A 24,694-nucleotide genomic window follows, 5' to 3' on the forward strand; every position below is an offset into this window, starting at 1 on the left:
TTTTTTACAATTAAATGAAAAGTAAAGAGGGAAAATAAAAACGTCTGTAGATTACAGATCTTAGAAAAGAATTAAAAGTCAAAGAGTCAGGGGGGGGGGGGGGGGGGGGACCCAGGAGCATGGATCCCTGGGGTGTCCAAGGTTCAGCGTGTCAGAGCCTATATCGATACATATGTCGTTGAGCAAAGAAGTAGATGGAGGAATGCCTCGAAGTTCAGGCATCTACGTCATTGCCCCTGAGGGCCTGGCCTTCAACTGAGAACACAAATAGGTTCCACGGAGACCAAGTTTTAGAGTATGTGTCTTGTTGGTGCCTGTCTGTGAGTATGAGGTCTTCCATTTTGTTTATTTCGGTGACTTTTCTAAGCCACATAGCAATGGTCGGTGGGTGAGGAGATTTCCACAGGAAGGGGATGCAAGCTTTGGCAGAGTCGAGATGTCGAAGTACAGATTTCTTGTACACTCTCACTGGGATCCTCGTGGAGTGAAGGAGGAAGAAAGCCGGATCATCCGGAATGGGACCTTTCGTAAATTTTTGCATAATTTGGCGGACTGTCTCCCAAAAGCTTTTGAGCTTGGGACATGACCAAAAGATGTGTAGGATGTCCCCTCTCTCCCTCCGGCATCTCCAGCAGAGATCAGAAGTTGCAGGGAAGTATTCATGCAATTGAGCTGGGGTTTTATACCACCTAGACAGAATTTTATAATTGGTCTCCTGCGCTTTTGTACAGATGGAAGATTTGTGTGCGAAATGGAAGATATGAAGTCGCTGTCTCGGATTAAAGCATCGATTCAAGTCCCGTTCCCATCCGGCTATACCTGGGTGCTGAAAGTCATCTGGTGGCATATTTAACAGGTTATATGTGAGCGATAGCGTGTGTGGCAAGGTTCCCGAGTCAGAGCAGTATTCTTCAAAGGTCATGAGGGGTTGGTCAGGGTCTCTAGGGAGTGGCATGGACTTTAGGAAATGGTCTAATTGGAGTGCTCTCAGTCCAATCGGAAGGGTCCTACTGGGTCCATAAGTTCAGATAGCGACACCCATCTTCTTCCCGTTTGAAAATGGGAGGCCTGAAAAAGTCCCAACCTGATTAGGGTTTGAAAAAGTGTGTCGCTAATACCAGGTGCGAATTGTGGGTTGCCTAAAATAGGGGTCAGGGGCGAGTCTCTGGAGGAGAGTGTGGTCTGGTGTAAGAGTCTGGCGCAAGTTTGTATTGTGGGGCCGATGAGGGGGTGCCTCTTGACACCTGTGGGAAGCGATGTGTAGCACCACGGTACTCTGTTCAGAGGTACACTACTTTATGTCTGTTCCACTCTGGGCCATAGCTTAGCGTTGTGATGGCGGCACCAATCTATAAGCCTATTAAGGTGTGTCGCGTAATAGTAAGTACGTATATCCGGCATGGCCAGGCCGCTGTGATGTTTGGGTAGGGAGAGTAGCGCCCGTCTCAGCCGTGGGGGTTTACGTGCCCAAATGAACTCTATAAATAACAAGTTCGTCATCCTAAAATTATCTGCCGGGTTATGGATAGGCAAGGCCTGGAGAAGATCTAAAAATTTAGGAAGGTTGCTCATCTTCAGTATGTTGCAGCGACCTAGCCACGAGTGTAAGCCCGTGTGCCAAGCATTAAGAAGAGACCGAACTGATTTTAGCAGAGGAGAGAAGTTCAGGCTAAATAGATTGGAAAATTTTGGTGGAATGTAGGTGCCCAAATATTTCAGTGCGGTGTTAGTCCATTTCAAATTAAAGTTTGTTTGGAGTTGTAGTAGTTGTTTCTGGGATATACCCACCCCCATGGCTTTCGACTTGGTAAAATTTAATTTTTAGATTAGACAGTGCCCCATAAATTTTAAATTCGTGTAGTAGATTTGGAAGGGAAATGACTGGTTTTGTAAGGGAGAACATCATGTCGTCCGCATATGCGGATACTTTTTGTTGCGAGTCTCCCACCTCTACCCCTGTGATATCTAGGTTTAAGTCGCACGTGGCACAAAAAGGGCTCCAGGGACAGGGCGAACAGGAGCGGTGAGAGGGGACAGACCTGTCTGGTTCCATTAGCGATCTTGAAGGGTTCCGATAAGACCCCGTTTGCCCTAACCCTGGCTGATGGATTAGACCTCACCCAGTTCAAAATTTTGCTGCCCAGACCTATATATTGTAAGACCGAAAACATGAATGGCCAGTGTACCTGGTCAAAGGCCTTTTCCGCGTCCGTCCCAATAAACGCACATGGGGTTTTAGTGGTGCTGGCTATATGAAGCAAATTTAGCACCTTAATTGTATTGTCTCTGGCTTCCCTAAGTGGTACGAATCCCACCTGGTCTAAGTGAATCAAGTCAGGGATGTGTTGCTGTATTCTAGTGGCTACGATTTTCGTGAACAGTTTAAGGTCTGTATTCAATAGGGAGATGGGCCTGTAGATCCCACAGAGGGATAGGTCTTTTGCCGTCTTTTGGGATCACTGCTATATTTGCCTGTAGGGTTGTCTCGTGAAACGTTGACCCTGTACCCAGGGTGTTAAAAAAGTTTAACCATGTGATTTCCGAGGACAGGGAGTAGGGTCTTGTAATATTGGAGCGTGAGGCCGTCAGGCCCCGGCGCCTTCCTGGTTTAGTGCTCCCTATTGCCAGTTGAAGCTCTGGCAGTGTGATGGGTTCATCCAAGAGGTCTCTCGTGTCGGTCGTCAAAGAGGGCATGTGGGAGGAGAATTTGTACTCCAAGATATGTTCCTGTGACGGATTGGTTGTAGGCAAGTTGTAGAGCGATTTGTAAAAAAGTTGGAATTCCTTAGTGATGTATTGAGGCATGGAGGTTGTACGGCCGGAGGTGGATGTAATGTGGGGTATATAGGATGCCAATTTCAGTGCGCGGAGGGACTGGGCCAGCAGTCTTCCACATTTATTACTTGACTCGTATGTACACTTACGGCAGACCTGTATTGCTGCTTTTGGCTCTATAGTGGAGGAGGTCTGTAATTTTGAGGAGGTCCGTTCCTGACGATTGTGACGGGGCGTGTTTATGTCGAGCTTCTACGGCTTGTAGAGTGCGCAGAAGGGATGCCAATTGAGTAGTACGCTGATATTTGATCCGGGCGCCGTGCTTTAATAAGCACTCCCCTAATGACCGCCTTGTGGGCCTCCCAGACCGTGCCTGTGTCGCTGTCGGCTATGTCGTTGGTGTGGAAATGGTGCCCTATTTCTTTGACTACTTCAGCTACTACGTCTTGTTCTTGTAGGAGGCTCTCGTTCAGTCTCCATGTGCCGTTTCAAGCCGTGATATCCTCAGACAGGGCGTAGGACATTAGCACTGGAGCGTGGTCCGACCAAGTAATGGTTCCTATAGAGGTGTCGCGAGCCGCATGCAGCTGGGTATGTGGGCCTAGGAAGTAATCGATACGGGAGTAGACTTGATGAGGTGTGGAGAAGAAAGTGTAGTCCCTTTTCGCCGGGGTGGGACAGGCGCCAGACATCAACCAACTGTGCATTATGGAGGGATTTTGCGATTCGCTTCCGGATGCCCGGCGATGGTGCAGAAGACCCTGACGAGGTATCTTCCGCAGGGATCAGTGGGAAGTTAAAATCCCCACCCAAGATTAAGCCCGGTTTCACACCTATGCGAATTAGAGGTGCGTTTCCCCACATATAATGCGCATAGTTGGAGAATGTGACTGCCTCCCTATGGCAACTGTAGACAGGTACAAAGAACAAATAGAAGAACAAACAAAAAACACATGAGCTGGGTAATCATATTGTTGCCTAACCGTGGTCTCCCGTCCAGCCCCAGGCTATGTGTGGGTAAGAAGTGTCCCTCCCATCTACTCTGCCATCGATTAGGAGGTTACTGCTTCCTCCCGTTTCCCCTGAATTGAAACCTTTGGCATGAAGGGTAGAAAAGGGTCCCCAAATCTGGGGTCTCACTAGACCTGACCCCGTGGTGCTACCCCCCCCCCCCCCCGTCCCCCCAACCATGGCACATCTCGGCAAGATCCCCAATGTCCGGCACTTTGGGTCCCAGATGGATCCTGTGGTCGTCAGCAAGCGGCCGTATGGAGTTGCATCCCCGCGTCCCCTGCTTGGGTCCCTGAGCAGGTGAGGCAGAGAACCGAGGCCCCATGGTCCACCAGAAGTTGGTGCGGGTATCCTTGCATGAAAACCCGCATCCCCCAGCACTGAACTCAGCGTGTGTCTGGTTGATAGCTCAGAGAAGTAACGCCCACCTGCATAACATGTTAATATACATTGTGTTGATATCTTATGGCTTCAAGACATATAGAGCATAATTAACAAAAAAAAAAGAAAAAAAGGGGGGGGGGGGAGCTACGTCAGAACTAGTGTAGTCTGTCCAAAGTCTGGCAGGAACACACCCCCTCCTGATGAGTGGGCACAGTAGTACACCGGTGTATGAGAGCTAATTCCGGTTCAGCAGCAAAGTTTGTGTCTATAATAACATCATCCTTGTGTTTTCGGGGGAGCAGGACTCAAAAACCCCCTCTTCAAAGGTCCACCTCACGTTGGTTAAGGGTAGGGGGAGGCGAGCATCCCGCATAGGACACCCAGACTGGGGTATTGCAGTGCACTACTCGGGATCCGCCATTACAGGTTGCTGCTGGAGATGAACTGAGTGTCGTCCCAAAAAGAGGGGGGGAGGGGTCAAAAGGTTCTAGCGGCTGGAAGCCGCAGCATGTCCACCTTCACTGGCGGGTGTATGGTCGGGTCACTCAGAGAGTCTGTATAGGGGGGAGCAGGAGGCCACAGGAATGATCACAGCTCAGAACTCACGTGCTCCTTCACCCGACGGCACCCGAGGTCCCCTCCTGAGGCGTTGCGGGTGAGCTGGTTGCCAGCCTCGGTAAGTGAAGGAGCTCTGCCTGCCGGTAGGGTGTTGGATGTATGTTAGCCAGTCAGGTACCGGTATGGGATCAGTCTCGAGGAACTAAAACAGCGCCAGGAGCTCCGCTGGTGCGTACAGGGTGAAAACCTTCGTATCCTTCCTAAAAGTGACGGCCAGCGGGTAACCCCAACGATATGTGTAGCCGTTGCGTTTGGCCAGCTCCAGGACGGGGCGCAAGAGGGCTCTTCTCTTCAGTGTCGCTCGGGAGAGGTCTGGCAAGATCTGGATGTGAGCTCCAGCAAACTCGATATCCCCCTGTTCCCAAGCCCTGCGTAGTATGGCTTCTTTCTGAGAGTAGTGATTGTAATCTACATATTACATCTCAGGGTCTGGCGGGGTCTAGGGATTTAGGGCCAAGGGCTCTGTGTATTCTATCCATGACCAGCACCTCCGAGGGAGATTCCAAAACCCCGTGGAAGATCGCCACTGCCACCACACTGAGGTCCTCCGCTCCAGAGGCTTCCGGGAGGCCCTGAAGCCGCAGATTATTCCGGCGGCTCCGGTCCTCGACATCCTCGATATGTAGCTGGAGGGCCACGGACATATCCCGATGGGTGTCACGGGTCTGTTCTAAAGCCGCTACTCTACTCGTCAGGTCAGAGAATGCTGCTTCTCCCGAGGCCACTCTATCCGTCAGATTGGTCACGTCCTCTCTCACCTCCTGTATGTCCCGTCAGTGAGTTTCCTCCAGCCTCAGGACTAGTGCCTCAATGTCTGTACGTGTCGGGAGTGCCTGCAACATGGACCGAATATCTTGGTCCAACTGGTTTACCTCCAACAGTGGTGGGGTAAGTGACATATCTGGTCGGAAGACCCGCGGGGTCCCAGAGAGGAAGTTCGGCGTAGCTGAGGGGCTGGGAGACAATGGTCTCTCGTCTGTACTTCGGGCCTCTGTGGGAAGCCACGTGGAGCCGCCACTCTCGCGCCCGGAGACAAGTTCTGGAGTTGCGAAAAATAGTGAAGTAAATCTCCCTTAGAAGTGCTGGAACGTGTTGCACGGGTGGTTGCTCTTGTTCTATGTCGCTTTGCCGATAGCATACCGGTGGTAGTGGGATCAATTAGCCGGGGAAGGCAGGGTCGGACCGGGAGCTCTCATAAAGTGCGTCCTTATTCAGCCATGTCCAGGCCACGCCCCATCCTGACAGGGCTTTTTTGCCTCCTAAAAAGGTTTTCCCTTTTATATCCCGTGGGTAAAAAGTTCTTTAAAAAAATGGAGCATGCCAGCTGTGGATGCAGCAGTCTCTTCCTTAAACAAGAACTTCCGGTAGATAACGCACAGGGATTGAAAGACCCTGTTGACAAGACATTGGAGTTATTGTTAAAGGCTTCCTTTTCTTTGGCCAGTTCAACCAGTCAGCCAGCTGTTGCAGCAATTGGTATTTGCCAATCCGTAAAGGATCAAGTCAAACGGCTGTATGGGCCTAACCAGGAGGATGATCTGCCTGAAAGTAACAGATATTCCTTGAGTGCTGTGTTTTGCTGTTGATGCTTTAAAGGATTCAATACAGCAGGTTTCTCGCCTGGCTCTCTTGTCTGTACATATGCGCAGACTTTTTTATGGCTTAAGAACTGGTCAGCCGAGCTTCCTTGTAAAAAGTTATTGGCAGGTTTCTTGTTTCATGGGGAACTTTTTTTATTCGGTGATCACTTGGATAAATATATATCCAAATGATTTCCGGAGGGAAGAGTTCTCTACTTCCAGTGAAGAAAAGCACCAAACGTCCCTCGTTTAAAACCCAGGGACAGCTTCCTCAAACGTGTCAGGACGGTTCCGCCGCCAACAGGGAGCTAGGGCCTGGGGCTAGCCACAAGGCCAGGGCCAGAAAAAGCCCTGGGTCCAAAATTCTTCTAAACCCAGCACCAAGCCCTCCTTTTGAGGGGATGCCCCCACTCTATCGGGTGGGGGGGAGGCTGCTGCACTTTGTAGACATTTGGAAAACAACAATTCAGGTCACCTCCAATTATATCGTGCCCCCTCAGAGGTTTCTAAGATCCAGCATTCCCTCGGATCCTCCAAAAAGAAATTTTTCCTTCAGGCACTACATCATCATCTAGTGCATCAAGGAGTGATTGTAGAGGTTCTGGTATCTGAAAGGGGCACAGGGTTTTACTCAAACCTGTTTACGGTTCAGAAACCAAACTGGGACACAAGGCCAATTTGGACTTAAGGTCCCTGAACAAGTATCTATTGATACAATCCTTTCGAATGGAGTCTGTCCACTCAGTAGTAACCTCACTCCAGAGGGTAGACTTTTTTGCCTCCAACGATATAAAGGACACGTACTTGCACATGCCTATCTCAGTCTCATCAGAGGTTCCTACATTTTGCAGTAGAGCAATGTCATTTTCAGTTTGTGGCTCTACCCTTTTGGGCTTGCTACAGCTCCCCGGGTGTTCACAAAGGTCCTAGCACCAGTACTGTGTCTTTTAAGGGTCCAAGGGATCCTGGTGCTGGGGTATCTGGAAGACCTCCTGCTCAGAGATCACTCAGTACAGGCTCTAGAACAGAGCATAATATACACAGTGAGGTATTTGAAAAGCTTAGGCTGGATCATAAATACCTAAAAGGCAGCCTTGAGACCAGCTCAAAGTCTAAAATATGTAGGTCTGATTCTAAACACGGTCCAAGCAAGAGTATTCTTGCCACCCGTAAAGATCTGTGCCCTGAAGGATCAGGTGTGTTAGATAAGGGGCACAAGACAACTCTCCATTCGGCTCTGTATGAGTCTTCTAGAGAGGATGGTATCCTCCTTCGAGGCAGTGCCCTATGTCCAGTTTCATTCCTGGCCTATACAACAAGACATCTTGTTGGCTTGGAACAGAGGAAGAAAAGCCCTGGATTATCCAATGTGCTTATCTCAGGCATGCGTAAGCCTAAACTGGTGGTTGCAGGATCAGAACCTGGAGAGTACTGACTATAGATGCCAGTCTCTCTCAGGCTGGGGAGTGACCCTAGACGGGCTCACAGCCCACGGGAAATGGTCAGGTACAGAGCAGACTCTGCCCATCAACGTCCTAGAATTACGGGCAGTATGTCTGGCCCTATGATCCTGGATGGTGGAGCTTCAGGACTGCCCCATCAGGGTTCAGTCCGACAATGCCATGGCAGTGGCCTATGTAAACCACCAAGGTGGTACCAGGAGTCGTTCAGCTCTGAAAGAGGTGAACTACATACTAGCCTGGGCAGAGGGACATGTGCCAATAATATCGTCAGTCCATAATCCGGGAGTAGAGAACTGGAAGGCAGATTATCTCAGCCGCCAGCTGATCTGCCCAGGGGAATAGTCCCTACACCCAGAGGTGTTCCAGGAAATTTGCCAAGGTTGGGGATAGCCAGAGGTCGACCTACTGGCATCCAGGTTCAACAACAAGCTACAGCATACAACAGTTTGTGTCTCGAGCAAGAGATCCTCTGGAAATTGGAGCAGATGCTCTGATAGTTCCGTAGAGCCAGTACTCCCTGCTTTATACTTTCCCTCCAATCCCTCTCCTTCCACATTTGTTGCAAAGGATTCGGCGAGAGGGGATTCCAGTCATTCTGGTGGCACCAGCCTGGCCCAGAAGGCCCTGATTCCCGGAGATTGCGAGACTGACAATAGACGTGTCATGGACGCCTCCACGTCGATACGATCTACTGTCTCAAGGTCCTATATTCCACCCCAATTTACAGTCTCTAAATTTGACGCATGGCTATTGAAGCCAGGGTGTTAAAGGACCATGGCATCTTGGGACCAGCGTGTCTACTCTAATGAATGCTAGAAAAGCTATCACTAGGAAGATTTATCATAAGGTCTGGAAGACTTGTATTGCTTGGTGTGAAGCCAGAAAATGGCATCCTCCGAAATAGGTGATTGGGAGAATTCTCTCTTTTCTACAGTCAGCTGTGGAAATCAAATTAACTTTGAGTACAGTCAGGTCAACTTTCGGCCCTATCAGTATTCTTCCAAAGGCCTTTAGCCTCCCATTCACTGGTCCGAACCTTTTATGCAAGGGGTAACTCGCTTGCCCCCCCCCCCCCCCCCCCATTAGGTCACCTATGTGTCCTTGTGACTTGAACTTGGTGCTGTCTGTGTTACAGAAACCAACCATTTTGAACCTATTAAGAAAATTCCATTAGACTTGCTGTCACGCAAGCTAGCCTTCCTGATGGCTATCACCTCGGCTAGAAGGGTGTTGGAGTTAGCGGCCCTTTCATGCAGGGAACCGTACTTGATCACCATGACAAAGTTGTGTTATGACCTGTTCCATCCATCCTTTTTGCCAAAAGTGGTGTCAGCCTTTCATTTAAAACAGGACATTATTTTGCCTACTTTTTTCTCAGCCTCGTTTGGCGGAAGATAGATGACTGCTTTCTTTGGGCGTTGTGCTGGCAGTCAAGGTTTATTTGTCTAGATCTGCGGAGATCCGAGGATCTGACTCCTTCCCCCTTTTTTTTTTTTTTTTTTTTTTTTTTTTTTTTTTTTTGGGGCCCAAGAAGGGGCAGGCAGCTTCCAAAGCCTCCATTGCCAATTGGGATGGTCAATTGGTCATTCAGGCCTACGGTCTGAAACATAAAGCTCCTCCCTTTAAGGTGAGAGCTCATTCTACCAGGGGTGTAGGAACCTCCTGGGCTTTTCGCCATCAGGTATCTGTGGCTCAGATTTGTAAGGCTGCCACCTGGTCTTCAGTGCATACGTTCACAAAATTTTATCAAGTGGATGTTCGAGCAGCCCAAGATTCGGCTTTCGGCCGCAGTGTACTGCGGGCTGCCGTATAAGTTCTGATGGCTATTGTTTGGCAGGGTGTCTCCCTCCCCTCAAGGCTATTGCTCTGGGATGTCCCAGCAGGTAATGAATATTAGCCTGACTCTGTGTCCCATGATGTATGAAAAAGAAAATAGGATTTTTACGCCATACTTACCTGTAAAATCCTTTTCTTTGAGTACATCATGGGACACCGATCCCGCCCCTCTTTTTTGAGTATTCAGTGCTTGCTACAAAACTAAAGTGCTTCCTGTATGGGAGGGGTTGTATAGGGGATCACTTCCTGTCTAAAGACCTTTGGTCTACCAGTGTCCATTCACCTGGAGATGAAGTATAACCCAGCAGGTAATGACTATTAGCCTGACTCTGTCCCATGATGTACTCAAAGAAAAGGACTTTACAGGTAAGTATGACGTAAAAATTACTTCTTCCTTTTTTTTTTTTTTTTCTTTTTTTCCTAACGTCCCGCATGCGCACTGCCCGAGTGTGAAAGCAATCAGTGTAATGAATGGCAGGCAGTTTTAAGATGCTTTTTAGAGGCTGTTTCTAGTGCTAAAATGCCTGAAAACTGTGAAAGGGTTCTTATACTCAGCAACTACATCATTTGTAGCTGCTTACTTTTAATTGTTTTGGGGGAGACTGGTGCTCCTCTTTAGGCCTCATGCCCACTGGGCGTTCCAAAAACGTCAGTTGCTTTAGCTGTAGAATGCCGCGTTTTTTGCATTAGCAAGTTTTGGCAGAACTGTACTCCCGCAAAAGCTTATGGATCATAAATGTGGAATAGCTGCTTTTTTTTTTTTTTTTTTTTTTTTTTTTTTTTTTACAGATGGGGAAAAAACTCCTCTTCAAACCCACTAGTTCTGGGGTTTTTTTCCAGAAAACTCCCATGCCAAAAAAATGCACATAAAAACCTATGTGTGTATGGATACATAGGATAACATGCTGGGGAGTTTAATGCAGAAAAAAACGATCCAGCGCTGTATCCAAGGGCTCTTTCCTCCCAGGACTCAGAGGCAAGCAGTGGGAGCCATTGTCTCCTGCTGCTAATCAAATCCTGTGAGAAGGTGACAGGGCCGAGCCTGGCTCGAGGTTGAGCCCATACAAGTGTCCCCATAGCAACTGGCTTGCTATGGCGGCACTCAGAAAAAAGGAGTTGCCGAGACCCCCGGTGGGGGACTTGAGAAGGGTATATGCAGAAGGATGCAGCAATTAGCCTGCCAGCCGCTCAAATTGTTGGACTGCTCACAACCCTTCCACTGCTCAAGAGACACTGATCCAAAGCTTCCCCACCCCCACCCAAGAGGGTGAATCACCCTGCTGCTGCATATACTCTACAGGAAATCTTGTTTTGATGTGCCTGTAAAATTGCAGTCTGTGCGTAGTTTTTTAGTGTCCTTAAAAAAATTATCACACCATTGGTGTTCTCCTCTGCTCTTTTTTTATGTATCCATTTGAGGCATTTGTGAAGGGAGAGCAGAGGAACTGGTGGACAACAGCCTAAGTACCTGACATGAGCCTTGTTTGTCTAATCTGTTCCTAGATAGGCACATGGGTCTGGTAAGTTTTTGATGTAACTTAAAGTGGAGCTCCACCCAAAAGGGGAAGTTCCGTTTTAAGATCTTCTTCCCGGCTACTGTTTGTGAAATGGTGCTTTTGGGGGAGGGGATCCTGATTTTAACAGGTACCTGCTAGAGCTGCACGATTAATCGTTAAAAAAAATCTCGATTCAGCCCCAGAAGATTTTACCCCCTTCCTGACCAGAGCACTTTTTGCGATTCGGTATGAATTAAAAAACAAAAACTAAACCATAAATTTAGCCCAACTCTTTTGTATAATGTGAAAGATGACGTTATGCTAAGAATTCTGAGAGGGGGGGCGTGTCCAGGATGGCAGAGGGAGCAGACGTGTTTGTCTGAGCTCCCTGAGACCGGATCCAACCATCCTGTTTTACTGGGTGCAGACCCCCAAAAAATCGACCTTACTGGATCCCTCCAGACCGAGGGTTCACTTCAGTTTGAAGGGGAGAAGAATCGGCCGGCTGAAATAAAAAAAAAATCGCAGACTAGGCCGAAGCCGCGGCCTCGCCTGTAAAATCCTGCCCGCGGCCTCACACAGCCGGCGCGGTGCCCGTTCGGACGGCGCAGATGGAAGTTCCAGCTCTCCCTGTCCCCCTCCACTCCTGGTACCCTCCCTGGGGTATGCAAAAAAGAAAGTCAGCCTAGATCCCAGAAAAAGTCAGCGAGGTCCGACATCAGACAGGGCCACAGCCGGGGCCTCGCCTAAGACTCCTGACCGGATGGAGAACCAGAACGAAGACCCTGCAGGCTGCCTGCCACGGCGGCCGATTTTTAAGGCAGTTCTGCAGGCCATAACCACCCTGACTGGTAAGGTGGATCATATTCAAGCTAATGTAGAGTTTATTAGGAAGGACTTTAATGCCTTTAGGGGAAAGTATCTGAGGTGGAGCAAAGGGTTTCCCAGGCGGAGGATACGGTGCGTGACCATGGGGCTGATATTCATGCACTTAAAGCCAGGGTAATGACGCTTTGAGTCCCGCGCAGAAGATGCAGAGAACCGCAACCGGAGGAATAATTTGTCCCTTCAGCGCATTTTTCCCCATTATTTACTGTGGAAAGGGCCCATCGCATACCCACCACCAGGGGGCCCCAGGGAGCACCGCCCCGTACCTTTATCTTCAAACTCCTTCATTTTCGGGACATTGTGATGAGGGAGGCCAGAGCCCAAGGCGAACTCTGCTTCGAAAATGCCAAGCTCCTAATCTTCCCGGATTATTTGCTGGAAACCCAAGGCAACGGAAATCCTTTGATGCTGTTAGAATGAGGCTTCGCTCCTACCATATTAAGTACAGCATGCTGTTCCCGGCCAGGCTGAGGGTGGAGGACAGGGAGTCTGTTCGGTTCTTTGTGTCTCCAGAGGAGGCCTCCGCTTGGATTGACACACTCCCGCCCAGATAAGTGACCTACTTGATCACCCGCTTAAGCGGACTGATATTGTCTACTGTTCTTCCTGTACCGTGCCTTATCCTACCCGTCGGCCTGGGTCTTCCTGCTGGATTCTGACATCCTCCACATGTGGTTTTTTACTTCTGAACTCTCGGATCAGACAGCCAGACCCTGAGAGGCTTTTCAAGGTCTCATTAATGCAAAAATGGATCCAGGTCTGTATCCTACTTCTCCCTCTCCCCCTTCCCCCATATTTGCACATCCTGGACCCAGGCCCACTAACGACTCTGAATGTGAAAAAATATGTTCAGCTACCATTATCCCTACGGTTGGGAATCCGGCCTTTAATTGCCTTAACCATATGTGGCCTTAAAGACGTGCCTCTCTTATACATTGGCCCACTCAGGGCCTCCTGACCTACATTGTCCACTGCCACTCTGTTTCTTCTCCTTTGACAATGGCCGAAACATTTGGATTAACTTTGCAACGTTAATGTTTAAGTCTGTACCCTTGGCGGCTGCTAGGAGCCTGCACCTGCTTTTTTAATAGTCCGGTCTCCAGCAAGAGACTAGATGTAAGATCTAACTGCTGAACTGCGCATGCCGTTTTGCACACATTCCCCTTTTATAGGCATGATCGCCTTGGTTGGAAATTGGGGTCCTGAGCCTGAACAAAGTTGGGGTTGGCAGGGTGGAGGGGTTGGTTGGGTAAAAACGATGTAAAAATATGTTTCACTAGATGTTTGAGATGCCATGTCCTGACCTATATGGTGGTCCGAACCTTGCATCTTGTGAAAAGGTCATTGGTATTTCAATTTCTCAAAACCTATCATCCCCAAATATGTATATTACAAGAAACTCACTTGACAAGCAGTAAGCTCTTGAGCCTCAGGCAGCCCTGGGTGGGACATCAATATCATTCCACTTACACCAGCTAATCTAGGGGGGTCAGCATTCTAGTTCATAAATCTCTACCGTTTAAACTGCTAGCGCTGGAACTAGACCTGGAAGGTCGTAACTAGACCTGGAAGGTCGTTTTCGTTATACTAAATGCTATGGTAGATTAGAACTGGTGGTGGTGGGATTGTACCTCCCCCCCCCCCCCCCCCCCGGCCTCCACGAGATTACTTAACCATTTCAGCCCCGGAAGGTTTTACCCCCTTCCTGACCAGAGCACTTTTTACAATTCGGCACTGCGTCGCTTTAACTGCTAATTGCGCGGTCATGCAATGCTGTACCTAAACGAAATTTGCGTCCTTTTCTTCCCACAAATAGAGCTTTCTTTTGATGGTATTTGATCACCTCTGCCGTTTTTTATTTTTTGCGCTATACACGGAAAAAGACCGAAAATTTTGAAAAAAAATGATATTTTCTACTTTTTGTTCTAAAAAAAATCCAATAAACTCAATTTTAGTCATACATTTAGGCCAAAATGTATTCGGCCACATGTCTTTGGTAAAAAAAATGTCAATAAGTGTATATTTATTGGTTTGCGCAAAAGTTATAGCGCCTACAAACTAGGGTACATTTTCTGGAATTTACACAGCCTTTAATTTATGACTGCCTATGTCGTTTCTTGAGGTGCTAAAATGGCAGGGCAGTACAAAACCCCCCCAAATTGCCCCATTTTGGAAAGTAGACACCCCAAGGAAATTGCTGAGAGGCATGTTGAGCCCATTGAATATTCATTTTTTTTTTGTCCCAAGTGATTGAATAATGACAAAAAAAAAAAAAAATTACAAAAAGTTGTCACTAAATGATATATTGCTCACACAGGCCATGGGCATATGTGGAATTGCACCCCAAAATACATTTAGCTGCTTCTCCTGAGTATGGGGATACCACATGTGTGGGACTTTTTGGGAGCCTAGCCGCGTACGGGGCCCCGAAAACCAATCACTGCCTTCAGGATTTCTAAGGGCGTACATTTTTGATTTTACTCCTCACTACCTATCACAGTTTTGAAGGCCATAAAACCCCCCCAAATGACCCCATTTTGGAAAGTAGACACCCCAAGCTATTTGCTTTGAGGCATGTTGAGTCCATGGAATGTTTTATATTTTGACACAAGTTGCGGGAAAGTGACAAATTTTTTTTTTTTTTGCACAAAGTTGTCACTAAATGATATATTGCTCACACAGGCCATGGGCATATGTGGAATCGCACCCCAAAATACATTTAGCTACTTCTCCTGAGTACGGGGATACCACATGTGTGGGACTTTTTGGGAGCCTAGCCGCGTACGGGGCCCCGAAAACCAATCACCGCCTTCAGGATTTCTAAGGGTGTAAATTTTTGATTTCACTCTTCACTGCCTATCACAGTTTCGGAGGCCATGGAATGCCCAGGTGGCACAAACCCCCCCCCCCCCCCAAATGACACCATTTTGGAAAGTAGACACCCCAAGCTATTTGCTGAGAGGCATGGTGAGTATTTTGCAGCTCTCATTTGTTTTTGAAAATAAAGAAAGACGAGAAAAAAACTTTTTTTTTTTCTTTTTTCAATTTTCAAAACTTTGTGACAAAAAGTGAGGTCTGCAAAATACTCACTATACCTCTCATCAAATAGCTTGGGGTGTCTACTTTCCAAAATGGGGTCATTTTGGGGGGGTTTTTTGCCACCTGGGCATCCATGGCCTCCGAAACTGTGATAGGCAGTGAAGAGTGAAATCAAAAATTTACGGCCTTAGAAAGCCTGAAGGCTGTGCTTGGTTTTTGGGGTCCCGTACGCGGCTAGGCTCCCAAAAAGTCTCACACATGTGGCATCCCCGTACTCAGGAGAAGCAACAGAATGCATTTTGGGGTGTAATTTCACATATTCCCATGGCATGTTTGAGCAATATATCATTTAGTGACAACTTTGCGCAAAAAAAAAATAAAAAAAATAAAAAATTGTCTCTTTCCCGCAACTTGTGTCACAATATAAAATATTCCATGGACTCGACATGCCTCTCAGCAAATAGCTTGGGGTGTCTACTTTCCAAAATGGGGTCATTTGGGGGGGTTTTGAACTGTCCTGGCATTTTATGCACAACATTTAGAAGCTTATGTCACACATCACCCACTCTTCTAACCACTTGAAGATAAAGCCCTTTCTGACACTTTTTGATTACATAAAAAAATATTTTTTTTTTGCAAGAAAATTACTTTGAACCCCCAAACATTATATATTTTTTTAAAGCAAATGCCCTACAGATTAAAATGGTGGGTGTTTCATTTTTTTTTTTCACACAGTATTTGCGCAGCGATTTTTCAAACGCATTTTTTGGGGAAAAAACACACTTTTTTTAATTTTAATGCACTAAAACACACTATATTGCCCAAATGTTTGATGAAATAAAAAAGATGATCTTAGGCCGAGTACATGGATACCAAACATGACATGCTTTAAAATTGCGCACAAACGTGCATTGGCGACAAACTAAATACATTTTTAAAAGCCTTTACAGGTTAGATTTACAGAGGAGGTCTACTGCTAAAATTACTGCCCTCGATCTGACGTTCGCGGTGATACCTCACATGCATGGTGCAATTGCTGTTTACATTTGACGCCAGACCGACGCTTGCGTTCGCCTTAGCGCGAGAGCAGGGGGGACAGGGGTGCTTTTTTTTTTTTTTTTTTTTTTTTTTTTTTTTTTTTTTTAATCATTTTTATTGTTATCTCAGGGAATGTAAATATCCCCTATCATAGCAATAGGTAGTGACAGGTACTCTTTTTTGCAAAAATTGGGGTCTATTAGACCCTAGATTTCTCCTCTGCCCTCAAAGATCGGTGTGATAAAAGGCTTCCCCAATTTCTCAATGGCGCTGTTTACATCCGGCGAAATCTAAGTCATAAAATGCTCGTAGCTTCCGGTTTCTTAGGCCATAGAGATGATTGGAGCCACTCTGGTCTCTGATCAGCTCTATGGTCAGCTGGCTGAATCACCTGCTGCATTCTCAGGTTCCCTGTTGAGACAGGAGAGCCAGAGAAAAACACGGAAGACGTTGGGGGGGGGGGGGGCTTTCCCTCCCACTGCTTGTAAAAGCAGTCTAGAGGCTAATTAGCCGCTAGGATTGCTTTTACATGAAAGCCGACCGCTGGCTGCAAAGAATGATACCAAGATGATACCTAAACCTGCAGGCATCATTCTGGTATAACCACTCAAAGTCGTGAATGGCGTACCTGAAGACAAAAAAAATGGTTAACAATAAAGCACAGTAAACGGTAAAGTATAAAAAATTGCATACCTGAAAAGCAAACATGATAAAACATTGCAGAATAGAATACAGTAAAAAAGAGCAGAACAATAGAGAGAGAATAGAGAGCGAAAGAACAATAAAACGACAACTATTATTTTTTATTTTATATTTTTGTTTGTGTTTTTTTTTTTTTTTACACACTTTTTTTTGTAACTAACTTTTATAACTGTAACCGGTTCCAGGTTCGGGTCTCTCAAAATGCGATGGCATCTTGGGAGACCCTGTGAAAGTGTGCCTAGTCTGTGCAATGCTGTACCCTACGCTAATACTCAACTAGTGAATGGTAGCGTTCAAAACATTCACCAATGCAAAGACCAGGATTGTCAGGACAGGAGGGACAATAATAGCGGGTGTCACGCCTATATCCGCGCTTGCTGCAGACACGACATCTTTTTGGGGGGGGTTCGTTGGGTAGGGGTACTCGGGAGGACATAAAAATTGGTTGGGGATGTGAATGGGGGAAGTACGGGCGCTGCAGAAGTGGTGGGTTCCCAATTAGGATTGGCGAATGCAGCAGGAAGGGCATTATGGGCACGACGGGCCTGTGTTTTGTCTTTTTGGTGGCAGCGGGACACTACTTGTGCTTACCACCTCACCAGCTTGAACTGCACTTAAGGGACTCGCCACGTCACCAAGTGTTACTGCAGTGCGGGTTTGACTACGACCGGGGTGTACTAGGCCGCTGGTGCTTGCCAGTTCACCAAAACGCTACAAAAAAAACTGTTAGCAATCGCAGGGATCAGGCCTGACTCTGCGAACGCTGCAGTTATGCGTTTAGTGTTTTGTAAGTGTCAGTGATCGATCGATACTGCACTTGGGTGGGCTGGGCTGGGCCGGGTGGAGGGGCAAAACACAGGTGCTAGCAGGTATCTGGGCTGATCCCGCTAACACTGCGTGTTTGGGAACCCTAAACTGCTGGGGACGCTAGTATAGATCTGATTGGATCAGATATTGATCCGTTCAGATACTATACCACTAAGGGAGCTGTACGGTGCGTGCTTGGGTGTTAGCGGTACTGGCGCTAACCTGACGCTGCCTGGGGATGGTGCTTGCCAGTTCACCAAAACGCTACCAAGAAAACTGTTAGCGATCGCAGGGATCAGGCCTGACTCTGCGAACGCTGCAGTTATTTGTTTAGTGTTTTGTAAGTGACAGTGATCGATCGATACTGCACTTGGGTGGGCTGGGCCGGGCGGAGGGGAAAAATGCAGGTGCTAGCGGGTATCTGGGCTGATCCCGCTAACACTGCGTTTTTGGGAACCCTAAACTGCTGGGGACGCTAGTATAGATCTGATCAGATATTGATCCGTACAGATACTATACCACTAAGGGAGGCGTATGCTGCGTGCGTGGGTGTTAGCGGTACTGGCGCTAATCTGACGCTGCCTGGGGCGACGCATATCACCGCCGGGCGATCAGGGGGCTAAACCTTTATTCGGTAATAAACGGCGGGTGCCCTGACACTATAAAAAATAAACGAACTAACCAGCGTCACCCGTAACACTTATACAGTGATCAGTGGTGAAAGGGTTAACTAGGGGGCAATCAAGGGGTTAAAACATTTATTAGATAGTATATGGGGGTCCCTGACGCTATAAAACGCTGACGGCGAGCCTAAATATTTACCTCCCTAACTAGCGTCACCAGCGACACTAATACAGCGATCAGAAAAATGATCGCTTAGTGACACTGGTGACAGGGGGTGATCAAGGGGTTAAAACTTTATTAGGGGGGGTTAGGGGGGTACCCTAGACCTAAAGGGGGCTACCACTCACTGCCCTAACACTGTAACTGTCACAAACTGACACCATGCAGTAATCAGGAAAAAAAAAAATACTGCTTGGTGTCAGTTTGTGACAGGGGGGGGTGATTGGGGGGGGGATCAGGGGTGTAAAGTATGCCTGGCATGTTCTACTGTGTTGTGTGTAGTGTTGTGCACTTACATGTCTTCTCTCCTCGGCGCTGGAACGGAAACTGCCGAGGAGAGATGACATCACATCCTCTGCCTGTGTGAAACTACACACAGGCAGGGGAGGATTCCGATTGGCTGGGAGCGATCGCGAGGGGGGGGCCACGATCGGATGGTCTCCCCCTCGCCTCCCAACGCTCCCAGTCAAATGCCGACCGCCGCTGGCACCGGGGGGGGGGGGGTCCGATCGGACCCTCCGCCCGCCGGAGGCAGATCACGTACAGGTACGTGATTCTGCCTGCCCATGCCATTCTGCCGACGTATATCTACGTTAGGCGGTCGGCAAGTGGTTAATCAGCTTATCTCTAAAATTGCTACTTGGGCTACAGATAATGTGGTAATGCTGGGGGATTTTAACTTGGCCCCAGACCCTGGGGTGGACAAACTCTCGCCCAGAGCAGGCTCATCTTTTAAGGCCTTCACTAAGGGTAATCTGCAGTCGCATATCCCTAAGGTCTGTAAAGATCTGAGGGAAGAGACCCGAGAAAGTGGCGGTACTTGAGGAGGAATACTCGGAGTCAAGGACTCCGAGAGCATACTCTAACTTCCAGGCAGCATTACGGGATGTTCTCCTACTACGAACGTCAGCCACTAAGACTAAATTCCTACATCAGTCCCAAAGAATTTTCGAGCACGGGGAAAAGACCGGTAGTATGCTGGCATGGCTGGCGAGGGAAAGCTCTTCCCCGGTGACTATTTTGACCATTTATGACCTGGGCGGGACGACCCTAACAGAGCCCTCATCCATTAATGACAGATTTGCTTCATTCTACCGGGAGCTCTATGGTTCTCGAATGAACTGCACGAATGCAGAACTGGCGACATATCTTGACGGGGTGGAGCTCCCTTGCCTGACATCCACATTTAGAGAAGGGTTAGATGGTCCTATCCTCTTAGAGGAATTACAGAGGGCAGTGGCCTCCTTGCAAATTGGCAAAACACCTGGCCCGGATGGGATACCTGCCGAATTCTTTAAAATTTATGCAGAAGAAATACTACCATCGTTCAGAACAGTGCTGCAAAACGACAGGGAGGGGAATTCGTTGCCCCCGACAATGGCTGAGGCAGTAATAGTAGTCATTCTTAAACCGGGCAAGCTTCCTAAACACTGTTCTTCATATCGTCCTATCTCTCTACTTAATGTGGATGCCAAGGTGTTAGCTGGTCGCTTGAACACTGTGTGATCACGGCACTGGTGCATGCGGACCAGTCTGGATTCATGCTGGGCAGAGGGACCGACATAAACATCCGGCGTCTCCTCACGCATCTGTCTAGGGCGAGCGGAGACAGCCAAGAGGTAGTCGCCTCTCTAGACGCCGAAAAGGCTTTTGATTCAGTTGAGTGGCGCTACCTCTGGGCGGTTCTCTGCAAATTTGGCTTTGGCCCTCGTTTTTATTAGCTGGGTCCAGATGCTATATCACAATCCCACAGCCCGTATACGTACAAATTAAAGACATCTCTTCCCTCCCACCAGCGCTACAAATAATAGATGAATTTGAATCATTCTCGGGCATTAAGAATAAATGGGGGAAATCCCTCCTTTTCTCACTGAATGCATCGGGTCACAATCCACCAACAGGCACCCCCCTAAACTGGACATCTGAGTTCAAATACCTGGGAGTAAGGATTGGGACTCCATTGGCCTCATATTATGAGCTAAACCTTCAACCACTTCTAAAAAAATTTTCACAAAAATGTATAGCTTGGAGGACCCTTCCCTTATCACCAGTGGGTAGGGTAAATTTAGTTAAAATGGTTTTTCTTCCCAAATTCCTTTTTTACCTTTTTCGTAATGCCCCCTTAATCCCTCCGGCCTCATTCTTTGCAAGACTAAAAAGTATAATTTCTTACTTTGTTTGGAATGGTAGGTCCCCGCGACTGGCCATTACTACCCTCCAGCTGCCCATCACCCAGGGTGGTCTGTCCCTACCAGATTTTCAGATCTACTTCTGGGCGGCCGTTCTGGTGATGGTCAGATGGTGGTTTTCCCAACTGCAGGACAACCCAGTGGTAACCTTGGAGGCAGTCATAATGGGTTCATACTCCTCTCTCAGTAACGTGGTGTTTAGGGGGGCGATGTCTCACCCTGGCATCAGAGTTGATGCGTACAACCATCAATATATGGAATAGAGGCAGGGCCCGCTTTGCCTCCCTCGAGACATTTTCTTCCCACATTCCTCTTTGGGGTAATCCTAACCTACCACATATGAATACCATCCCTGACCCCCAAGTTTGGGCAAGGAAGGGTATAGTCAGACTGAAGCATATAGTTCTAGGGGGTAAACTGAGATCCTTTTCGGATCTCAAAAATGCCTACTCGCTGCCGGGATGGATGTTATTTCGTTATTACCAGCTTCGACACGCGTATAGGAAACAGTTCCCAGCACAACTCATATTGGAATCAGACTCTGTGGAGGGACTACTCACGGCCAAGGTCATAAATAAACCCCTCTCCTCCCTATATTTCCACTTGTCCATAGCTCCTTTGAAAAAACCCATGATAGATGGAAAATAGATATCCCAGATCTGTCAGAGAAGGAATGGGAGTCATGTGTATCATCCTTTGTCACTAATATGATCTCGGCCAGAGACCGTTTTATGCAAGTCAAATTCCTCCACAGAGCCTATTACACTCCAAGGCGGTTAACACTTATGAATCCTAACATCCCGGTGGCCTGTCCTAGATGTGGTCAGAGTTCCGCCACTTTCTTTCATATGATATGGTCCTGTCCCCGCCTCTGGGATTATTGGTTGAAGATAGCTGACACCCTTAGTCGGGTTACCTCTCTGGAGCTGGGAACAGACCCCAAAATGATGCTGCTCAATGTTTTTGACTCTAGGGTAAGGGGCAAATATACTAGATTATTATTGAATTATGCTATATTTTATGCTCGTAGAGAGATATTCCTTCACTGGAAGGACAATACCCCACCCAGGGTATCCTCATGGCGCCTTCAATTGAACTCTGTGCTACCATTATATAAACTTACCTATGCCAACCGAAATTGTCCTGCCAAATTTGACAAGATATGGTCAGGATGGATAGATGCATGGGGCACAGAGGAGGAGGATGATCACCAAGCTGATGCTGTTGGACTCGCCCTGCAATAGTTTATCACTGTTTTGATCTTCTGACTGTCTAATCATTGTTTGAGCCCTGTGAACCTAGCAAGATGGATGAGGTCCTTTCTCCGGCCCTCCCTCCTCCCCCTCCCCTCTCCCCCCCTGCCTCCAAGACCTCCTCAAATAGTACTACTGGAACCTATTACCTCTGATCTCATCTCCTGATGTGATGTAACTCAATAGTTCTGTACATCTTTATCCTGTTTTAAGGTGACGCTCATTCGTTCTGTGATAATTCGTGTAACAGTATTTCTGTGAACAACTGTGTATATGCATCGCTTGTATTTTAAAAATTGAATAAACATTTCTTTTCTTGTGAAAAAAAAAAAAAGAATTCTGAGAGAATCCTGATCTTTATTCTAAGAAAAAGAATCGTGAGTTCTCATTTTTTCCAAAATTATGCAGCTCTAGTACCCGCTCCTACTTCCACTCTGACCGCCTAGGCGATTGGAAGCAGGCGCCCCCCCACCCCCCTTCCAGCAGTCTTATGGGACAGGTCCCAGAAGACTGCGGGACCATTCAGTTTGCAGCGCTGCTTTGTAAAGCCACAAGCTGTCACAGTTGGCTGCCCATTGTAAAGATGCTGGTGCCGCGTGGCAGGGATGCCCCCTCTCTCCAGCGCTTTTTTGCCATTGCTATGGAACTGGTGGCTGAAGCCCTCTGTCCCTCTTTGCACATCAAAGATCTCCACATAGGCTGGTTGGAGGAAAGGGTGGCCCTGTACGCGGATGACCTGCTCCTCTTTCTGAATGATCCAAGCTCATCCCTACAGGGCGCTCTTTGGATACTAAATGATTTTAAATAACTGGCCTCTGCATGAGCTCGACCAAGTCGCAACTGTTCCTAGTTAACCTTAAAGCAAAAGCCCTGGCTTCTCCTGATATGACGTTGAAGTGGGTGAACAGGTTCAAATATTTAGGTGTTAGAATTTCTCATACTGCCTCCAATTTTATCGAACTGAATTTATTGCCAGTCCTCTCTGATGTGAAGGTGAAGCTTAAGGCATGAGAGAATCTGCCACGGTCATTACTAGGTCATATCATCCGAATGAAGATTATGCTGAAATTCACTTACTTGTTTAGGAACTCCCCTCAATGGACACCTAAAATGGTTTTTCACTAAATTTTACCCAAGTATTTTCTTCCTTTCTCTGGGGCCCCCACCTGCCCCGTTGCAAACTGTCCACCCTTATTAGGCCCTTCTCTCAAGTCGGTTTGGCACCCCCTGATTGCTTCAAATATTACCTGGCTGCCAAATTGGTTACTATCCACTGGTGGCTGTGCCCAGATGCTACCAACATGGCATCAGTTTTGGATGTCTTTTCTCTATAGAAGAGCCAAAGCGCCCCCCCCCAAACCCCATCCATGCTTACCACCCTTAAGGCCTGGAAAATGAGCTCTAGCTTCGAATCCTGCACCCCACAACCATTTTCCAAGAATATCCATCTTGGGCAGGATTCCGGCCTACCTATTTTTTTTTTTTTTCCCTTTTAGACCCTCAAACCTTGATTAAATATAACCTTAAATTGCTGTCACTTCTGGTTGATCAGGGCAATCTGATTTCCTTTCCTATTCTCCGTACAAAATTTAACGTTCCTAACACATTCTTTTTTCGATACTGGCAGTAATCTCATGCCTTCTGTAGCCAATTCTCTTATTCCACTGTGACTATATCCATGTCCGCTCTTGAGGAGGTGATTCGATTTGACTGTTCTGCTAAACCAATGTCTGTTCCCTACAATCACCTGTGCGTGGTCACCCTGACTGCTCTGGACTCTATCTAGCATAGCTGGTTATTAGATATCCCGAATTTGGATGGAGATGATTGGTCGGATATCTGGGATATCCCATTTAAACTCATTGAGGGTTATTTACTAAGGCTAGATAGTGCACAATCAGGCTCACTTCTGCATAGAAACCAATCAGCTTCCAGGTTTTATTGCCAAAGCTTAATTGAACAAGCTGATTGGTTTCTTTGCAGACGTGAGCCTGATTTTGCACTCTCCAGCTTTAGTAAATAAACCCCCTTGTTTCATTAGATAGGCTCATCCAATTTTAAGATAATACATAGAACCTATTTCACTCCCTATAGAGTTCACAAAATGGCCTTGTGCTCCCCAAATTGTTGGCGCTGTAATCCCCAGATGGGAGGCTTCACCCACATCTTTTGGTCCTGCCTGAACATTGTTCAATTCTGGGAATCAGTGGTCCTCCTCAGTACCGTTCCTGGCATTGTGTTTGCACCCTCTCTGCAGATATTTATGCTGGGCCTGGTTCAAGATTTATCTTCAGTAGTGGCAATACGCATGTTTACTGAGTCTCCTATTATTCTACGCCAGGAAAGCTATTATCCTTATGTGGAAAAACTTTAAACGACAATTGCGCGGTCTTGCGACGTTTTACCCAAACAAAATTGACTTCCTTTTTTCCCCACAAATAAAGCTTTCTTTTGGTGGTATTTGATCACCTCCTGCGGTTTTTATTTTTTGCGCTATAAACAAAAGAAGAGCGACAATTTTGAAAGAAAACACAGTATTTTTTACTTTTTGCTATAATAAATATCCCAATTTTAAAAAAAAAAAAACGAATTTTTTCCTCAGTTTCGGCCGATGCGTATTCTTCTACATATTTTTGGTAAAAAAATCGCAATAAGCGTATATTGATTGGTTTGCGCAAAAGTTATAGCGTCTACAAAATACAGGATAGATTTATGGCATTTTTAAAAAAAATATATTTATTTATTTTTTTTACTAGTAATAGCGGCGATCGC

General features: G+C 47.1%; 1 protein-coding gene across 1 annotated transcript in view; it reads left to right on the plus strand.

Annotated features, from left to right (window-relative positions):
- RMI2 (RecQ mediated genome instability 2) overlaps positions 1-24,694 on the plus strand; it is a 94,120-nt gene that overhangs the window by 14,154 nt on the left and 55,272 nt on the right. The gene's annotated exons all lie outside the window — the stretch shown is intronic.

Source organism: Aquarana catesbeiana, linkage group LG06 (genome assembly GCF_042186555.1).
Source record: "Aquarana catesbeiana isolate 2022-GZ linkage group LG06, ASM4218655v1, whole genome shotgun sequence".
Taxonomy (NCBI): domain Eukaryota; kingdom Metazoa; phylum Chordata; class Amphibia; order Anura; family Ranidae; genus Aquarana; species Aquarana catesbeiana.